Here is a 15,556-nt window from a genome sequence, read left to right as displayed (position 1 = left end):
AGATATAAAGAACATTGTCATAAGGACATAAAGACCTTGGGACACAGAGGGTTGCAGTATCACAAGGTGAAGTACCAGCCTGGAAGAATATCATCCAATTGAAAGCTCAGCTTTGTGTCCTCGGTACTAGCCTTATACCGTTAACTTCTGTTTTCTGCTCATCTATGAATGTCAATGGCTTCTTTTGGGGTAGCCACGTTCCAGCATCTCTTTTCTCTTACTATTTTAGACATATAAATTATTTGTTTGTTTAAAAATCATTCATGGCTGACATTTATAATTAATGTCCCAAAGAAGAAATATTTATCTCTGTAAATATTCATAAAATACAAAACAATAGTGTCAGAATTTGTATTATAAAGAGTCTCATGTAATTCTTTAGCAAATATAAACAGTTACTATCAAATATCAGAAATTACACAAATTAAAAAAAATGATTAAAATACCGGAAAAGTTAAAACTAATTAGAAGAATGGATTTTATAATCCTCAGGACCTAACTGGCATGTTTAGTTTCAGATCTACAAAAGGACTTCTTTTTCTTTGAAATATTTGAACTTGTACATTTTTATTTCAAAATCCCATACAATTAAAAGTAAAGCAGAGACCAGAGAAGTCAAAGTGTCTTAGCTTCTGTCACATCTCTGAAGGACGAAAGATTTTGTCCATAAAATTATGTTTTAATTCTTACTAATTTGGTTCTAACCCAAGCTCTTTCTGCTGCTGGCTAAATCATCTCAGGAACTTGGTCAAGTTCCACATTTGTATTTAATTACCAGTAACCTGTGGATTAGAAAATTGATCCAATAGGTTGTCATAAGGATTGCCCAATGTTACGTATAAAACTTAAGTAAAATATCTAGCCCATATAAAATGGGAAGTATTGAATAAATAAGATCTGCAGAAAAATGAATAAGATCTAGTTTTTATTTTTGAAATCCAAATACCCTACTACTCAACTCAAGCTACCTAAGAAACCTCACTAAAGAACTTTAAACGTTTATTGATTTTTTTATAAGTCATATTAGGAAAGCTATAATAATTGACAAAAATGATTTATCTTTCATATAGATTCTTCAAGTACGAAACCACATGTACCTTGTATCACATGCCCTTACCTCCCTAGCATCGAAGAAATTCCTTTGGTGAGTCTTCAGTTCAAACTTCAAGAAATGTCTTTTTTATATTTTGTAAATGAGAAACTAAAAGTACCTCCTACGATTGAAGTCCTTTAATACAGCTGCATAATATTCTCAAACAAGAAAAGAAAATCAGAAACTTGTGTATTATATACACATGTATTTCTATTAAACATAGAATAAGCCCCAGAGGTCAATTAGGTCAACGTTTGCTACATTTTCTGACTCAGTAGAATCACCTGGGAAGTTGCTTTGCTTTTCTATTTAATACGTTTTCCTGGGTAGCACCTTAGTACTAATTAATCTGAAATTGTGAAATGACTACAGGTGAGATGAGTTTAGGGTAGGATTTGTTCATTTTCTGATTCCTACTGACTCTTATAATTTCAGTCTATGAAGAAGTTCAGAGACAAAGTAGGCTGCAGTGCCTCCAATCAGAACAAAAATTTCCTCACTCAAAATTAGCCATGGATTATTAAGAATCTTTGAAAGGATATTATATTATTTCACAACTACTGCCTTTAGGAGTCCCTAACTTTATTCAATGAAACATGTAAAAAACCTAAATCATTTCTCTTATTTCTGATGCACTTCTCTCATTTCATGCTGAGAAGTGCATCAGACATTTGTAATATTGCTCACTGGATAAACATTTGTATAAATGCTTGATATTTAAAAAAAATGGACCTAATCCCATTATGATGTATTCTTTCAGTGTTTATAAAATTTCCTTTTGTAATTTCCACTTTATGTATGTAGCTTTTCTCAGTATTGAAATGCTATTTAGAAATAACATGAAAATAGAAAACTTTTTTATATACTGCATTGAATCTTTATATGGGATACTTGAAGAGGCTTTTGAGATATGAAATCCAAAGAATTGAATTTAAAATGTTGTGTATTTAAGCTAGAGGTAATTTTCTGATTACTATCAATTTAAAAATAAGTGCTGATCTAAAATAATTAGCAATAAAAATTAAAGTGATATTATATATATATATCCCTAACTTCCTAAAACTATTTAAATCAAATCAGTAATTCTGTAAAATCATTAATTCATTTAAATAATATTAATTTATGAAAGTTCATCTTCATATTGCTCTCCAGGAAAATTTTCTAATAGAGTCGACTGTCTATTAAGAGGCAATCACACCAGACTATAGGCAGTGAGAGTCTCCCCATGCCCAATCACACTATGCTAGATATATGAGGAATATAGAAATGACAAACACGAGAAGACACAGCAGCAAGAAGTAATCCGAAGATGAAGTCCCTGGGGATGTGCCTCACTGAGATACATCCATCACAGCTGTGCAAAACAGTGGCCCATCCCACTTGCTTACTGCGGGTCCTCCTAAATGGCATCTGCCAATTTTTCTTAAAATTTGCAAAGTAGTCTTTACTATCTTCTACACAGTCAATCAATATGATAATACATGGTAGAAAACTTCGCATAGTATACATATTAATATTTAATTTTAAAGTCTTTATGTACTCTGACAGCATATTTTTAAAAATCTAAAAGCTAGATGGGGAAATTATTTAGTGAGTTAAGCACTTGTCACATAATGTGAGGGTCTGAATTCAGATTTCCAGAAGTCACATAAAGTTGTATGCAATAGAATGTGCTTGTAATTCCAGAAGTTCTATGGCAAGGTGAATGTGGAGATAGAAGAATCTACAAAAGTAGTTGGGGTACTTAGCTTGGTGTACGCAATGTTTTCAAAAATAAATTGTTTCTCAAACCAGATAGAAAGTGAAGAAGGCTAATGACCAATTTTCTCTCTGACCTCTGTGACAAACACCCACACCCATGCTTCCTCATGCAAACACACACACACCACTAAGAAAGTTCTTGAGTATATGAGTATAAAATATAAAACATATAAAATGCTGAGAACTAGGAAAAGTGATCCTGAAGATCAACTAGCTGTAGAGAATGAGACTACTCTTTGGAAGAAAAAAAACCCTAGGACTCTTTCTTTAAACATATCCTACACTTTAAATGTAATTTTTCTAGCCAGAAGCTGGAAAGAACCCAGATGTCCTTCAACAGAGTAATGGATACAAAAAATGTGGTACATTTACACAATGGAGTATTACTCAGCTATTAAAAACAATGAATTCGAGAAATTCCTAGGTAAATGGATGGAACTAGAAAATATCATCCTGAGTGAGGTAAGCCAATCACAAAAGAACACACATGGTATTCACTCACTGATTATTGGATATTAGCCCAGAACCTTAAAATACCCAAGATTCAACTCACAGGCCACATGAAGCTCATGAAGAAGGAAGACCAAGTGGGAGTGCTTCGGTCCTTCTTAGAAGGAGCAACAAAATACTAAGGGAGCAAATATGGAGACAAAGTGAGGGACAGAAACTGAAGGAGGGGCCATCTGGAGACCATTCTACCTGGGTACCCATCCCATGTGCAGTCACCAAAGGTAGATGCTGATATGGAAGTCAGGAAGTGCATGCTGATAAGAGCCTGATATAGATGTCACCTTAGAGGTCTTCAAGAGTCTGACATATTCAGAGGCAGATGCTCACAACTAGCCATTGAACTAATCATGGGGTTCCCAATAGAGGAGTTAGAGTGAAGACTGTTGGAGCTGAAAGGGTTTGTGGCACCATGAGGAGAGCAACAATACCAACCAACCAGCACTCCCGGGGTCTAAACCACCAGCCTGGGAGCACTTAGGGAGGGATCCATAGCTCCAGTTGTATATGTAAGGGTGGAGGGCCCTGTCAGGCATAGGTGGGAGAAGAGATCCTTGGTCTCATGAAGGCTGGATGCCCCAGGGGGTGGGAATTTGAAGGTGGGGAGGTGGGAGTGGGTGAGTAGGTAGGGGTACATCCGCAGAGAAGCAGGAGGAGGGGTGAGGGGATAGGGGGTTCCTGGGTGGGGTGGGGATGGGGTAATGGGGTAACATATGAAATGTAAATAAAACATCCAAAAAATAAATAAATAAAAATTTTAAAATGTAATTTTTCATAGTTATACTGAGTTTATCACAAATTTTAGGTAAAATTCAATCAGAAAACTTTAATATTAATAAGAAACAATGAATATATTATGTTGATCAAAGTTACAGAAATTTTTAACTAAATATTAATAATAAATTCCAAAACCAAAAGGACAACAATATGTATATCTGATAGACAAATATAAAATATTTTATTTTATTTTTAATTGAAAATAAGATGATATGGCAATTTTGACAACACTATACTGCATTTGTTTAAGGTATATGAACAACTCGAAAAAAATTTTTGTAAGGGAAAAACTATTAGTATTTGTTAGTCTTACAAATTGAAAATTAAAATGTGACATATTTTATTGCATTGTTTAGGCACATACTACTCTGTTAATAAAACAATTAAAAATATTATGTTGTTGGTATAATAGTATACATAAGTGACCCTAAAATACCCTTGAGATTCTCCTAGAGCTGATAAACACTTTCAGCAAAGTAGCTGGATATAAAATTATCTCATAAAAATATGCAGCCCTCTAATGAACAAATGAGAAATGGACTGAGAAAGAAATCAGGGACACAAAACCTATCATGATATTCTTAAGTAATATAAAATATTATTCATATATAAGTACATATGTGTGTATACATGTGTAGAGATATAGATATAGATATATAGATATATAGATATATAGATATATGTAGGTAACTTTAACCAAGCAAGTGAAACACTTGTATTTTAAAAACTTTAAAACCTTGAAGAAAGAATTTGAAGACGATATCAGAAGATGAAATGATTCCCATGCTCATGGATCAGTAGGATTAATCTGGTAAAAATGGCCATCCTATCCTACATATGAGCGAGGCGGCCTAGACCAGCTCTCAGAGGACTTTATGTTCCTGTTTGCAAGCATAACAGTATCATTAACACTGTTAGGGATTGGTGCTTGCCCATGGAATGGATGGGTCTCAAGTTGGGCCATTAGTTTGCCATTCCCCCAGTCTCTGCTCCCTCCCCTTAAGGGTAGGCTTCATTCCTCTGAGTAGATGACCAACAGAATGAAAACACTGGCATCTTTGGAGGCTTTTCCCCCTCATAATGTCCTCTCAGAGCCATTTCTTTAAAATGAAATACTTTTTATTTTTATTTTATTCTATTTTATCTACATTTTTCTTCTCTCTTGTTCTACATGTCATATCTACATGTCATACGTGTGTGTGTGTGTGTGTGTGTGTGTGTGTGTGTGTGTATTATGGCACCAATTAGTGTTTTGGGGGGGATTCCTGAATGTTTTTATGCTTTCTCTTATGCTCTTTTTCTTTTTTTCTTTTTGTTCAATTCTGATGTGTTAGTCTTATTTTATTTATTTATTTTAATGTTATCCATTAAAAGCCTATTTTTCCTTTTCTATGAGCTTCAGGTGGCCTGTGAGTTGCATTTTGGACATTTCAAGGTTCTGGGCTAATATCCAATAATCAGTGAGTGAATACCATGTGTGTTCTTTTGTGATTGGCTTACTTCACTCAGGATGATAATTTCTAGTTCCATCCATTTACCTAGGAAACTCTCGAATTCATTGTTTTTAATAGCTGAGTAATACTCCATTGTGTAAATATACCACATTTTTTGAATCCATTCCTCAGTTGAAGGACATCTGGGTTCTTTCCAGCTCCTGGCTATTATAAATAAGGCTGCTATGAACATGGTTGAGCATATGTCCTTGTTATATGTTCGAGCATCTTCTGGGTATATGCCTAGGAGTGGTATAGCTGGATCCTCAGGTAATGCTATGTCCAATTTTCTGAGGAACCGCCACACTGATTTCCAAAGTGGTTGCACCATCTTGCAGTCCCACCAACAATGGAGGAGTGTTCCTCTTTCTCCACACCCTCACCAGCATCTACTATCACCTGAGTTTTTAATCTTAGCCATTCTGACTGGTGTGAGATGGAATCTCAGGGTTGTTTTGATTTGCATTTCCCTGACGACTAAGGATGCTGAGCATTTCTTTAGGTGCTTCTCGGCCATTTGAGTTTCTTCCGTTGAAAATTCTTTGTTAAGCTCTATACCCCATTTTTTAATAGGGTAATTTGGTTGTCTGGAGTCTACTTTCTTGAGTTCTTTGTATATATTGGATATTAGCCCTCTATCAGATGTAGGACTGGTAAAGATCTTTTCCCAATTTGTTGGTTGTCATTTTGTCCTATTGACAGTGTCCTTTGCCTTACAGAAAAGGGTGATTCAGTTCTTCTTAGAAGGAGCAACAAAATACTCAAGGGAGCAAATATGGAGACAAAGTGAGGGACAGAGACTGAAGGAGGGGCCATTTGAAGACCTTTCCACCTGAGTATCCATCCCATGTGCAGTCACCAAAGGTAGATGCTGATGTGGAAGTCAGGAAGTGCATGCTAATAAGGGCCTGATATGGATGTCTCCTCAGAGGCCTTCAAGAGTCTGACGTATTCAGAGGCAGATGCTCACAACTAGCCATTGAACTGATCATGAGGTTCTCAATGGAGGAGTTAGAGTGAGGACTGAAGGAGCTGAAAGGGTTTGTGGCACCATGAGGAGAGCAACAATACCAACCAACCACAGCTCTCAGGGTCCTAACCACCAGCCTGGGAGCACCTATGGAGGGATCCAGGGCTTCAGCTGAATATGTAAGAGTGGAGGGCCCTGCAGGGCACAGGTGGAAGATGAGATCCTTGACCTCATGAAGGCTGGACGCCCCAGGGGGTGGGAATTTTGAGGGTGGGGAAATGGGAGTGGGGGGTAGGTGGGGGTTACATCCACGGAGAAGAAGGAGGAGGGGTAAGGGGATGGGAGGTTCCCGGGTGGGTGGGGGATGGGGTAAGGGGATAACATATGAAATGTAAATAAAATATCCAATAAAAAAAAACAAAACAAAACAAAAATAAAAAAGGCCTATTTTTCCTAATTGTGGAGAGCCGCATAGTGCCGCGCCCTTAAGATGGCGCCGGTCTCTGCCTTCCGCCACCTGTTGGCGAGTGCTCTTAGGAGTAAACAACTCCTTATTTGGCTGTGGCTAGTGATCTGGCTTGTCTCCGTGTGTGTGGACCTATCTGCTGTTGCCACGTGGCAGACGGGGGTAGACTATTCCTAGAGTACTTAAGCCTGGGAGACGCTCCCCCCACCCCCGGGGTCAGAAGCTTATTCAAGGTCCTGAATAAACTGCTTGGAGAAGAGCTCGTGTGTTGTGTCACCCTTGCTGGACAAGGGTGGGCGCGATACCTAATGAGAGACAGAAAGGGAGTAGATTTGTTTGGGACAGGGATGGAGATGGACTTCAAGAGTAGAGGGATGGGAAACAGTAGTCAGGATATGTAAACAAAGAAATCTATTTTCAATAAAATGGAGAATAAAAAAGAGGAGAAACCTCACATTATAGTTAGAATATATGTGTTTTATGCACTTTCTATATATAGTCATACAAATATATTTTAAAATATGTAGTTAATAGTCAAGCCTTATTGGAATTAATAGATATAACAGCTTCATTTCTTTGATAATCAAAACTATTCTTTCACAATATACTCATTCAACATGAAAAACTAAACAGACGTGAAAATTTCCCATATCAGGAAATTCCCTAAAAGCAACTATCTTAGTTGATTATTTTTTCGGCAAAAACAGAACATTAGAAAATCTTTTGAAGTTGGAAATTTATTTTCCACAGTTCTGCAGGTGACGATCAAAGTATCAGGATCTGCTGAGGTAAGGGCCTTCTTCCTCGTCCTCACATAGTAAAAGATGGAAAAACAGCTTCACAAGCCCTTTTCTTTCTTTCTTTCTTTCTTTCTTTCTTTCTTTCTTTCTTTCTTTCTTTCTTTCTTTTGTAAGTTTAATCTTTTATTTATTTATTTATTTATTTATTTATTTATTTATTACTTATTTTACACTCCAGATTTTATCTCTGTCCCTGTCCACCCTCCGACTGTTCCACATCCCATACCTCCTTCCCACTCCCTTGTCTTCACGAGGATATTCCCACCACCCACATCCCACTCAACCACAGTTCTAAACTCCCTGGGGCCTCCAGTCTCTTGAGGGTTAGGTGCACCATCTCTGACTGAACCCAGACCCGACCTTACTCTGCAATATATATATATGTATATGTATATGTATATGTATATGATGTATATGTATATGTATATGTATATGTATATGTATATGTATATGTATATGTATATGTATATGTATATATTGGGGATATATACATATATATATATATATATATATATATTGGGGGTGTATATCATATCGGCTGGTGTATGCTTCCTAGTTGGTGGTCCAGTATTTGAGAGATCTTGGGGGTCCATGTTGAGACTGCTGATCCTCCTTCAGGGTCACCCTCCTCCTCAGCTTCTTCCAGCTTTTCCCTAATTCAACCACAGGGATCACCAGCTTCTGTCCATTGGTTGGGTGCACATATCTGCATCTGACTCTTTCAACTGCTTGTTGGGTCTTTTGAAGGGCAATCATGATAGGTCCCCTTTTGTGAGCGCTCCATAGCCTCAGTAATAGTGTCAGTCCTTGGGACCTCCCCTTGAGCTGGATCCCACTTTGGCCTGTCACTGGACCTTTTATTCCTCGGGCTCCTCTCCATTTCCATCCCTGCAGTTCTTTCAGACAGGAACAATTTCTTAGCAACATTAATCCATCTGTACTGTAGGACAGATCTGTAAGCTCTGCCAATATTCTGTGTTAAAAACTTCAGTCTCCAGCTTGGTGCTTGGAAACAAAGTTGATTTCTTTTCTCCCTCAGTGGACTGCACAACACCTTTTGAAACTATGTAAGCTAGCCAGAAAGGATATTGGCCTCTACAGTTGAAGTTGATTTTCTGTGTTTTACAGACTAAGTGAGAAATGTCTTCAGCAGTAACATATTACCGTCTAGTTATGGGAAGCATACAAGAGCAATTGCAATAATATGCAGTGTTTTGGGTACCTCTGGAGTCTCCTTGACTCATAGGTAGGGGTATTGTGCCTGACTTTGGGATTTTCACTTAATAACTTATGTTTTCTGTAGCAACATTGCCCATTCATGCAGGAAACTTCTGTTTAAAATCTTTTGCTATGTATTATATATTTGATTAAATCTGTAATTTAATCTGTAATCTTGATTAAGCTTGTATATTTCCGTAAAGCTTCTTCATATAGCCTTAATTTTGACTAAATATTCCATATACTTTCTTTTCCCCAATCTTCCTATTCCTACAGAAATATTTAATCTCAAAAAAAAAAAAAACCAGTCTTCTCCTTTCATGTCACCTGTATTTTACTGTGTCCTGTAATTATTTTTTTCTTGAGCTGGAGAAAAATAGGCATCTATAGAGTTTTTATGTACTTTCATTTTGAGTAAGCTTTCCACCATTCCCTAATTTTCCCATTCTCTGCTGCTTTATTTCCCCACTGTGACCCCTTTGGTGTGTTTTTCCTTCTCTACAGCCCAAAGTATTCATTCTAGTATTTTCTGTAGAGCCTGGTCTAGTTGTCATAAATTGTATTAATCTATTTTTATCACAGGAAGTTCGTTTTTATCCTCTAATTTTAATAGTCAGTTGTGCTGGGTATAAGAGTCCAGAGTGGCAGTTGTGATATTTCCAGACAACTCTGGTTTTAAAAGCTTCTGTCAAATAACCGAGTGTTCTGGCTAGCCTGCCTCTCTATAACCGACCGGATCCTCTTGTGAAGATTTCAACATCCCTCCTTTATTTTGTGCTTTTAATATTTCAGTTGCAATGTTTTCTTGTGAATTTTCTTTTCTAGTCTTGCCTAATTGGTGTTTTGAAAGCTTCTTACACCTGGATTAGCATCTCTTCCTTTGGTTTAGAGTTTTTCCTTCTATGGTTTTATTGAATGGTTTTAATTAATATTATTGTCTTGCAATAAATGTGGTATTTTTCTTTTTCTGTGCACATAATTCAAGAGTTAGGTCTTTTCATGGTATCTCAAAGCTCCCCCACATTCCATTCATTTTTTAAAATTTATCCTTGATCTATACTGATAGATTCAATTCCCCTACTTTATCTGCAGTTCTGACACTGTTTTCTACTTGATTTATTCTATTGGTGAAGTTTTCCATTCCCATTTTTATTTAACATATTAGGCTTCTCTGTACTAGCATCATTTCAATTTGAATGTCATTCAGACATTTTATCTTTTCTTTAATTATATTTTCATATCTTGTACTGGTGTCTTCATTTCATTCATCTCTAGTTTTGGTGGCTTTTTGGAGTATATTTATGGCTTCTTTTGAGTTTTTAGGAGAGTTACAATTATTCTTTGGAATTCATGGTAAGTTTTCCTGGGTCATTCTTTTTTATTATTATTCTTTTTTTTTTACAGTCCAGTCTTTATCCCCCTCCTGGTCTGCTCTCTGACTGTTCCACATCCCATACCTCCTCTCCTCCTCCTCCTCCTCTCCAAGAGGATGTCCCTACCCCCACACCAGACCTCCCCACTCCCTGGGGCCTCAAGTCTCATGAGGGTTAGATTCATCATCTGTCACTGAGTCAAGACCCGGCAGTCTTTTGCTGTATATGTGTTGAGGGCCTCATATCAGCTGGTGTGTGCTGCCTGGTTAGTGTTCCTGTAGCTGAGAGATCTCAGGAGTCCAGGTTAATTGAGACTGCTGGTTTACCTACAGGTTCACCTTCCTCTTCAGCTTCTTCCAGCTTTTCCCTAATTCAACCACAAGGGTTAGCAGCTTCTTTCCATTGGTGTGAATATCTGCATCTGACTGTTTCAGCTGCAGATGGGTCTTTCAGAGAGTAGTCATGCTAGGCTCATGTTTGTAAGTATATATAGTATCAGTAATAGTGTCAGGCCTTGGGACCTCCTCCTAAGCTGGATCTCAATTTGGGCCTGTCTCTGGACCTCCTTTCCCTCAGGCTCTTCTCCATTTTTGACCCTGCAGTTCTTTCAGACAGGAACAATTCTGGGTCAAAGTTTTTGACTCTGGGATGGCAACACCATCCCTTCACTTGATGCCCTGTCTTTCTACTGGAGGTGGACTCTACAAGTTCCCTCTCCTCTCTGTAGAGCATTTCATCTATGGTCCCTCCCTTTGAGTCCTGAGTGTCTCTTACCTCCCAGGTCTCTGGTACATTCTAGAGGGTCCCCCACCTCCTACCTCCCGAAGTTGCCTGTTTCTATTCTTTCTGCTGGCCCTCAGAGCTTCAATCCTGTTCCTCCTCCCCAATACCTAATCATGTTTCCCTCTCCCCTCCCTGTCTACTTTCTCACCCAGGTCCCACCCTCTCCAGTCCCCTGTCCATGATTGCTTTCCTCTTTCTCCCAGCTGCGATTGAGACATCATCCATCACTCATTGGGTCCTTTGACTTGTTAACCTTCTTGAGTTCTGTGGATTGTATCCTGGGTATTCTGTACTTTTTTGGCTAATATGCACTTATTAGTGAGTATATACCATGCATGTCCTTTAGGGTTTGAGTTACTTCACTCAGGATGATATTTTCTAGTTACATGCATTTGCCTGCAAAACTCAGGATTTCCTCATTCTTAATAGCTGAGTAAATTTGTGTAAATGAACCATGTTTTCTGTAACTATTCTTCTGTTTTGGGACATCTGGGTTATTTCCAGCTTCTAGCTATTACAAATAAGGCCACTATTAGCATAGTGAAACAGTAGGCCATCTTTTGGGTATATGCCCAAGAGTAGAATAGCTGGGTCTTCAGGTAGTTCTATTTCGAATTTTCTGAGGAACCTCCAGATTGATTTCCAGAGTGGTTGTACCAGTTTGCAATCCCACCAGCAATGGAGAAGTGTTCCTCTCCCTCCACATCCTCGACAACACATGCTGCCACCTGAGTTTTTTATCTTAGCCATTCTGATTGGTGTAATGTGGAATCTCAGGGTCATTTTGACTTGCATTTCCCTCATCACTAAGGACTTTGAACATTTCTTTAGGTGCTTCTCAGCCATTCGAGATTCCTCTGTTGTGAATTCTGTTTAGTTATTATTGGTTATTTCTATACATTTAGAATTTTTTGAGAAGACATGTCATATCATATCTGATTTAGTTTGTAATAGTGAGTCACTATTATGTATTATCCATCTATCTATATATCTATCATCTATCTAATATCAATCATCTATCTAACATCTATCATCTGTCTATATTTGGCTTTCTATGATCTATCATCTTTCTCATCTATCTGTCTCTATCATCTATCTGTCATCTGTCCATCCAGCTAGCAGGTTAGCTATTATCTATTTCTATAGCTAGCTATTATCTACCATCTATCTATCATCTATTTTCATCTATCTATATCTATGTATCTATCTATCTATGTATGTATCTATCTATCTATCTATCTATCTATCTCATCCATTCATCCACCTAGCTATTACCTAATTAGCTAGTTACCTATCTCACAATTACCTCTCATTTAACTATCATCTATTTATCTAATCTATCATCTATTTATAATCTATGTACTTAATCTGTCTCTATCATCTATCTATCATCTATCTAGATCAGTTGATCTCTAACATCTATCATCTATCTATCCATCTAGCTAGATAACTATTATTTATTTAGCTATCTATCTAGATATTATCTATCATCTATCTTTCATCTATCATACATATATATCATATACATATACAATCTATCATCATCATCTACATATTTCTATCTACCTATCTATCTACCTCTTCTCTGAATTACTTTTCTGTCAGTGGACACATGTGCAATGTTTGGGAGAAGACTGGGATTTAAGATAATTGAGACATTGTTTTACTCTAATGGACTGGACCTAAGGACTATAGGTTCTATACCTGATCATCTTTTGAGAGCCCACTATTATCTGAACTAATAGTCACTGTCCAAGTGCCAGCATACCATGTGTTTGTCTTCTTTGCTGCCTCTTGAATTAGTTTTCCATACCATAACCTTTTCTGGTCAATCAGAGGTTTGGGTCAAGAGATTCTGGAAAATTTATGTGTAGAATTAGGAGGGCTAAGCAAAGAGGGAAAGGATAGGAAAGAATTGGGTTTAACTGACAGCTTCAGAGAAGCAAGATCTCAGAGAAGTTGGATATATGGTGGAAAGAAGATGACATAACCATAAGTGTGGTATATGAGATCCCACACCAGCTAGCCAGCCAGCCAGGTAGCCTGGTGGTTCAAATACGTGATATTCTAAAACAGGATGTGAAGTCAAAACTGAGTGTCCTGGAAGTGCTGGGAAGCAAAATAAAAGGTTTTGGAAGGTCTATGGGTTAGGGCAGAGCAGGATCTACCAAGTGGTACAGGAAAGCAAGATTCCAATGACCTATATGGCAGAGCCAGGTTGGACTTACATGGCAGCCCAGGGAAGAGAGAACACAGAGGAACAAGGCATAAAAAACTCTCTTTTTTATAAGATTTAAATTTTTATTGAAAGAAGTGAAGAATTTTTAAGAAAAGTCATAACTATAAAAAATAATATCAAATTAATAAAGAACAATAGGATGTATAATATGCAGTACAGTACTTTGAGGACAAATGTAATAGACTTTCATTTTTCTTTTGTGTTTGCTAAATTATGTCTGTTATCTGTCTTTTGTAATCCAAACTACCTTAGATAAAGTATCTATGAAAATGAGTATTTATGAAAATGAAGGTATAATGAAGACATGACATAAACAGGGTATATATTCCCATATATAAACACACAAGTTATACTATATTTAGATTTATAATAGTCATATATAAGGATCATTATTTTAATAAAAAACATTCTAAAATTCTAAGAAAATTAATGTTAGGTATAACAAAATTATTAAAAATAGAATATACAATTATAATAAATGTGATGTGATATCACCATTTCAGAGAGAAGAACTGCTTTTTAGAAGGGTGGTGAGGTTGGAGTTGAAATAACAAAATTATAAAATGCTACATAAAAAGTTTAAAAATATAAATATTAGTAAGTTATACTAATAAAATTTAAACAATAATCCAGTTGCCATACCAATAACAATTTGTGTAGAATTCATGACAATGCACTTACGATTACAATAAGAAAATGCATGTATTGTGAATAAGTATGCAACTAAATGTCATACAATAGATATTACAATAAATAAAAAGACAAAAATGAATATATCCATAGAAATTTCTTTAGGACAATCAGCTTAGGAAATATCACAAAATAAAAATAGCAAATAAATCTAGGAAATTTGAAATTAATTTGTTTTATATTTTAAGTTTGGTTAAATACCTAGTGTTAGGTCACTATGCCTAAGAACCAGTTCTCCATGTCCTTGGCTTTAGTTAGTTAGAAACACTAGCACATGATTGTTGTTGACTTTCAGACAGAGTCTTTCTCTGAAATCCAGAAACTGAGAGCTACCTGTTCTCTTTTCCCAAATGCTCACCATGCCTAGTTCAACTTTATTTCAGTTCAAACAACTTCCTCCTTACTGATAATCAACAGTCTCCCAAGTTTCTCATGATTAAGTCTGTTTTAATCATGACTGATTAAGCATTTGGTGGTTTGATCTCTGATGCCACTAATCATCAATATGTGATTGGTGTGATTTCTCTGATAGAATCCCATGTTAAGGGTTGGGTAAATAACAGACATCAACAAATCCATGCCCACAGAATATGTTATGGCCAATTATAAGTGACAAAAAGCTACAGATGGAATTAAAATTGGGTTAGACTTGTCAGAAGTCCATATTTTATGCATTCATTCTATCTGTCCCGTGTGTAATGTTGAAATTGTAAAAAACTAGGATCCTTTGGAGGAACAGGGGCTTTCTCTCTTGTCTCAGGTGAGCTTAATCCAGTAGTTGAGATGCAGGAAGTGCATGGTAACTCAGAATTTCCATGAGTCAGTAGAAATTATTCATCAAGTGAATTTGAAGAATGAAATTCACAACCATAGAAATGTGAGTTGCAGAAAGTTTTATTATGGGATTGCAGGTGGGAGCTACAAAGAAAGAGGTAGTGCTGCAGGATAATAGAAGTGGGCCCCAGGAAATGGAATTAATAAGGATTTACTGAATAGAGATGCTTGGGGTCTTAGTGGGTGATCAACTTTATTTAACAAAACTGTTATTACTGCAATGAATGCTGTTTAAAATAAACTATACTTTCAATAAAAAAATTTAATGTATTTTTTCCATAAAATAATTTTTGTAGAACAAGAAGTTCAAAATTAACATCCTAATTTGTTGACATTTTAGTTAGATATGAATTAGATAAAAAATGAATAATCAACTTGTCATTCTCAGGTTTTATACTACTGATAAATTATTGTATTTTAGTGAAATTCTTTTCCAAGAAAAGAGACAAAAGAGAAGAAATAACAGTTCCTGTATACTAATGTAGGTTAAATTTTTTTTTCAAAATAATCACACATAGATACAGATATACATACACACTAATTATGTCTGTG

The sequence above is a fragment of the Grammomys surdaster genome, unplaced genomic scaffold, assembly GCF_004785775.1.
Source record: "Grammomys surdaster isolate TR1022 unplaced genomic scaffold, NIH_TR_1.0 125125, whole genome shotgun sequence".
Classification (NCBI taxonomy): Eukaryota; Metazoa; Chordata; class Mammalia; order Rodentia; family Muridae; genus Grammomys; species Grammomys surdaster.
Note: the sequence above shows the minus strand (reverse complement) of the source record.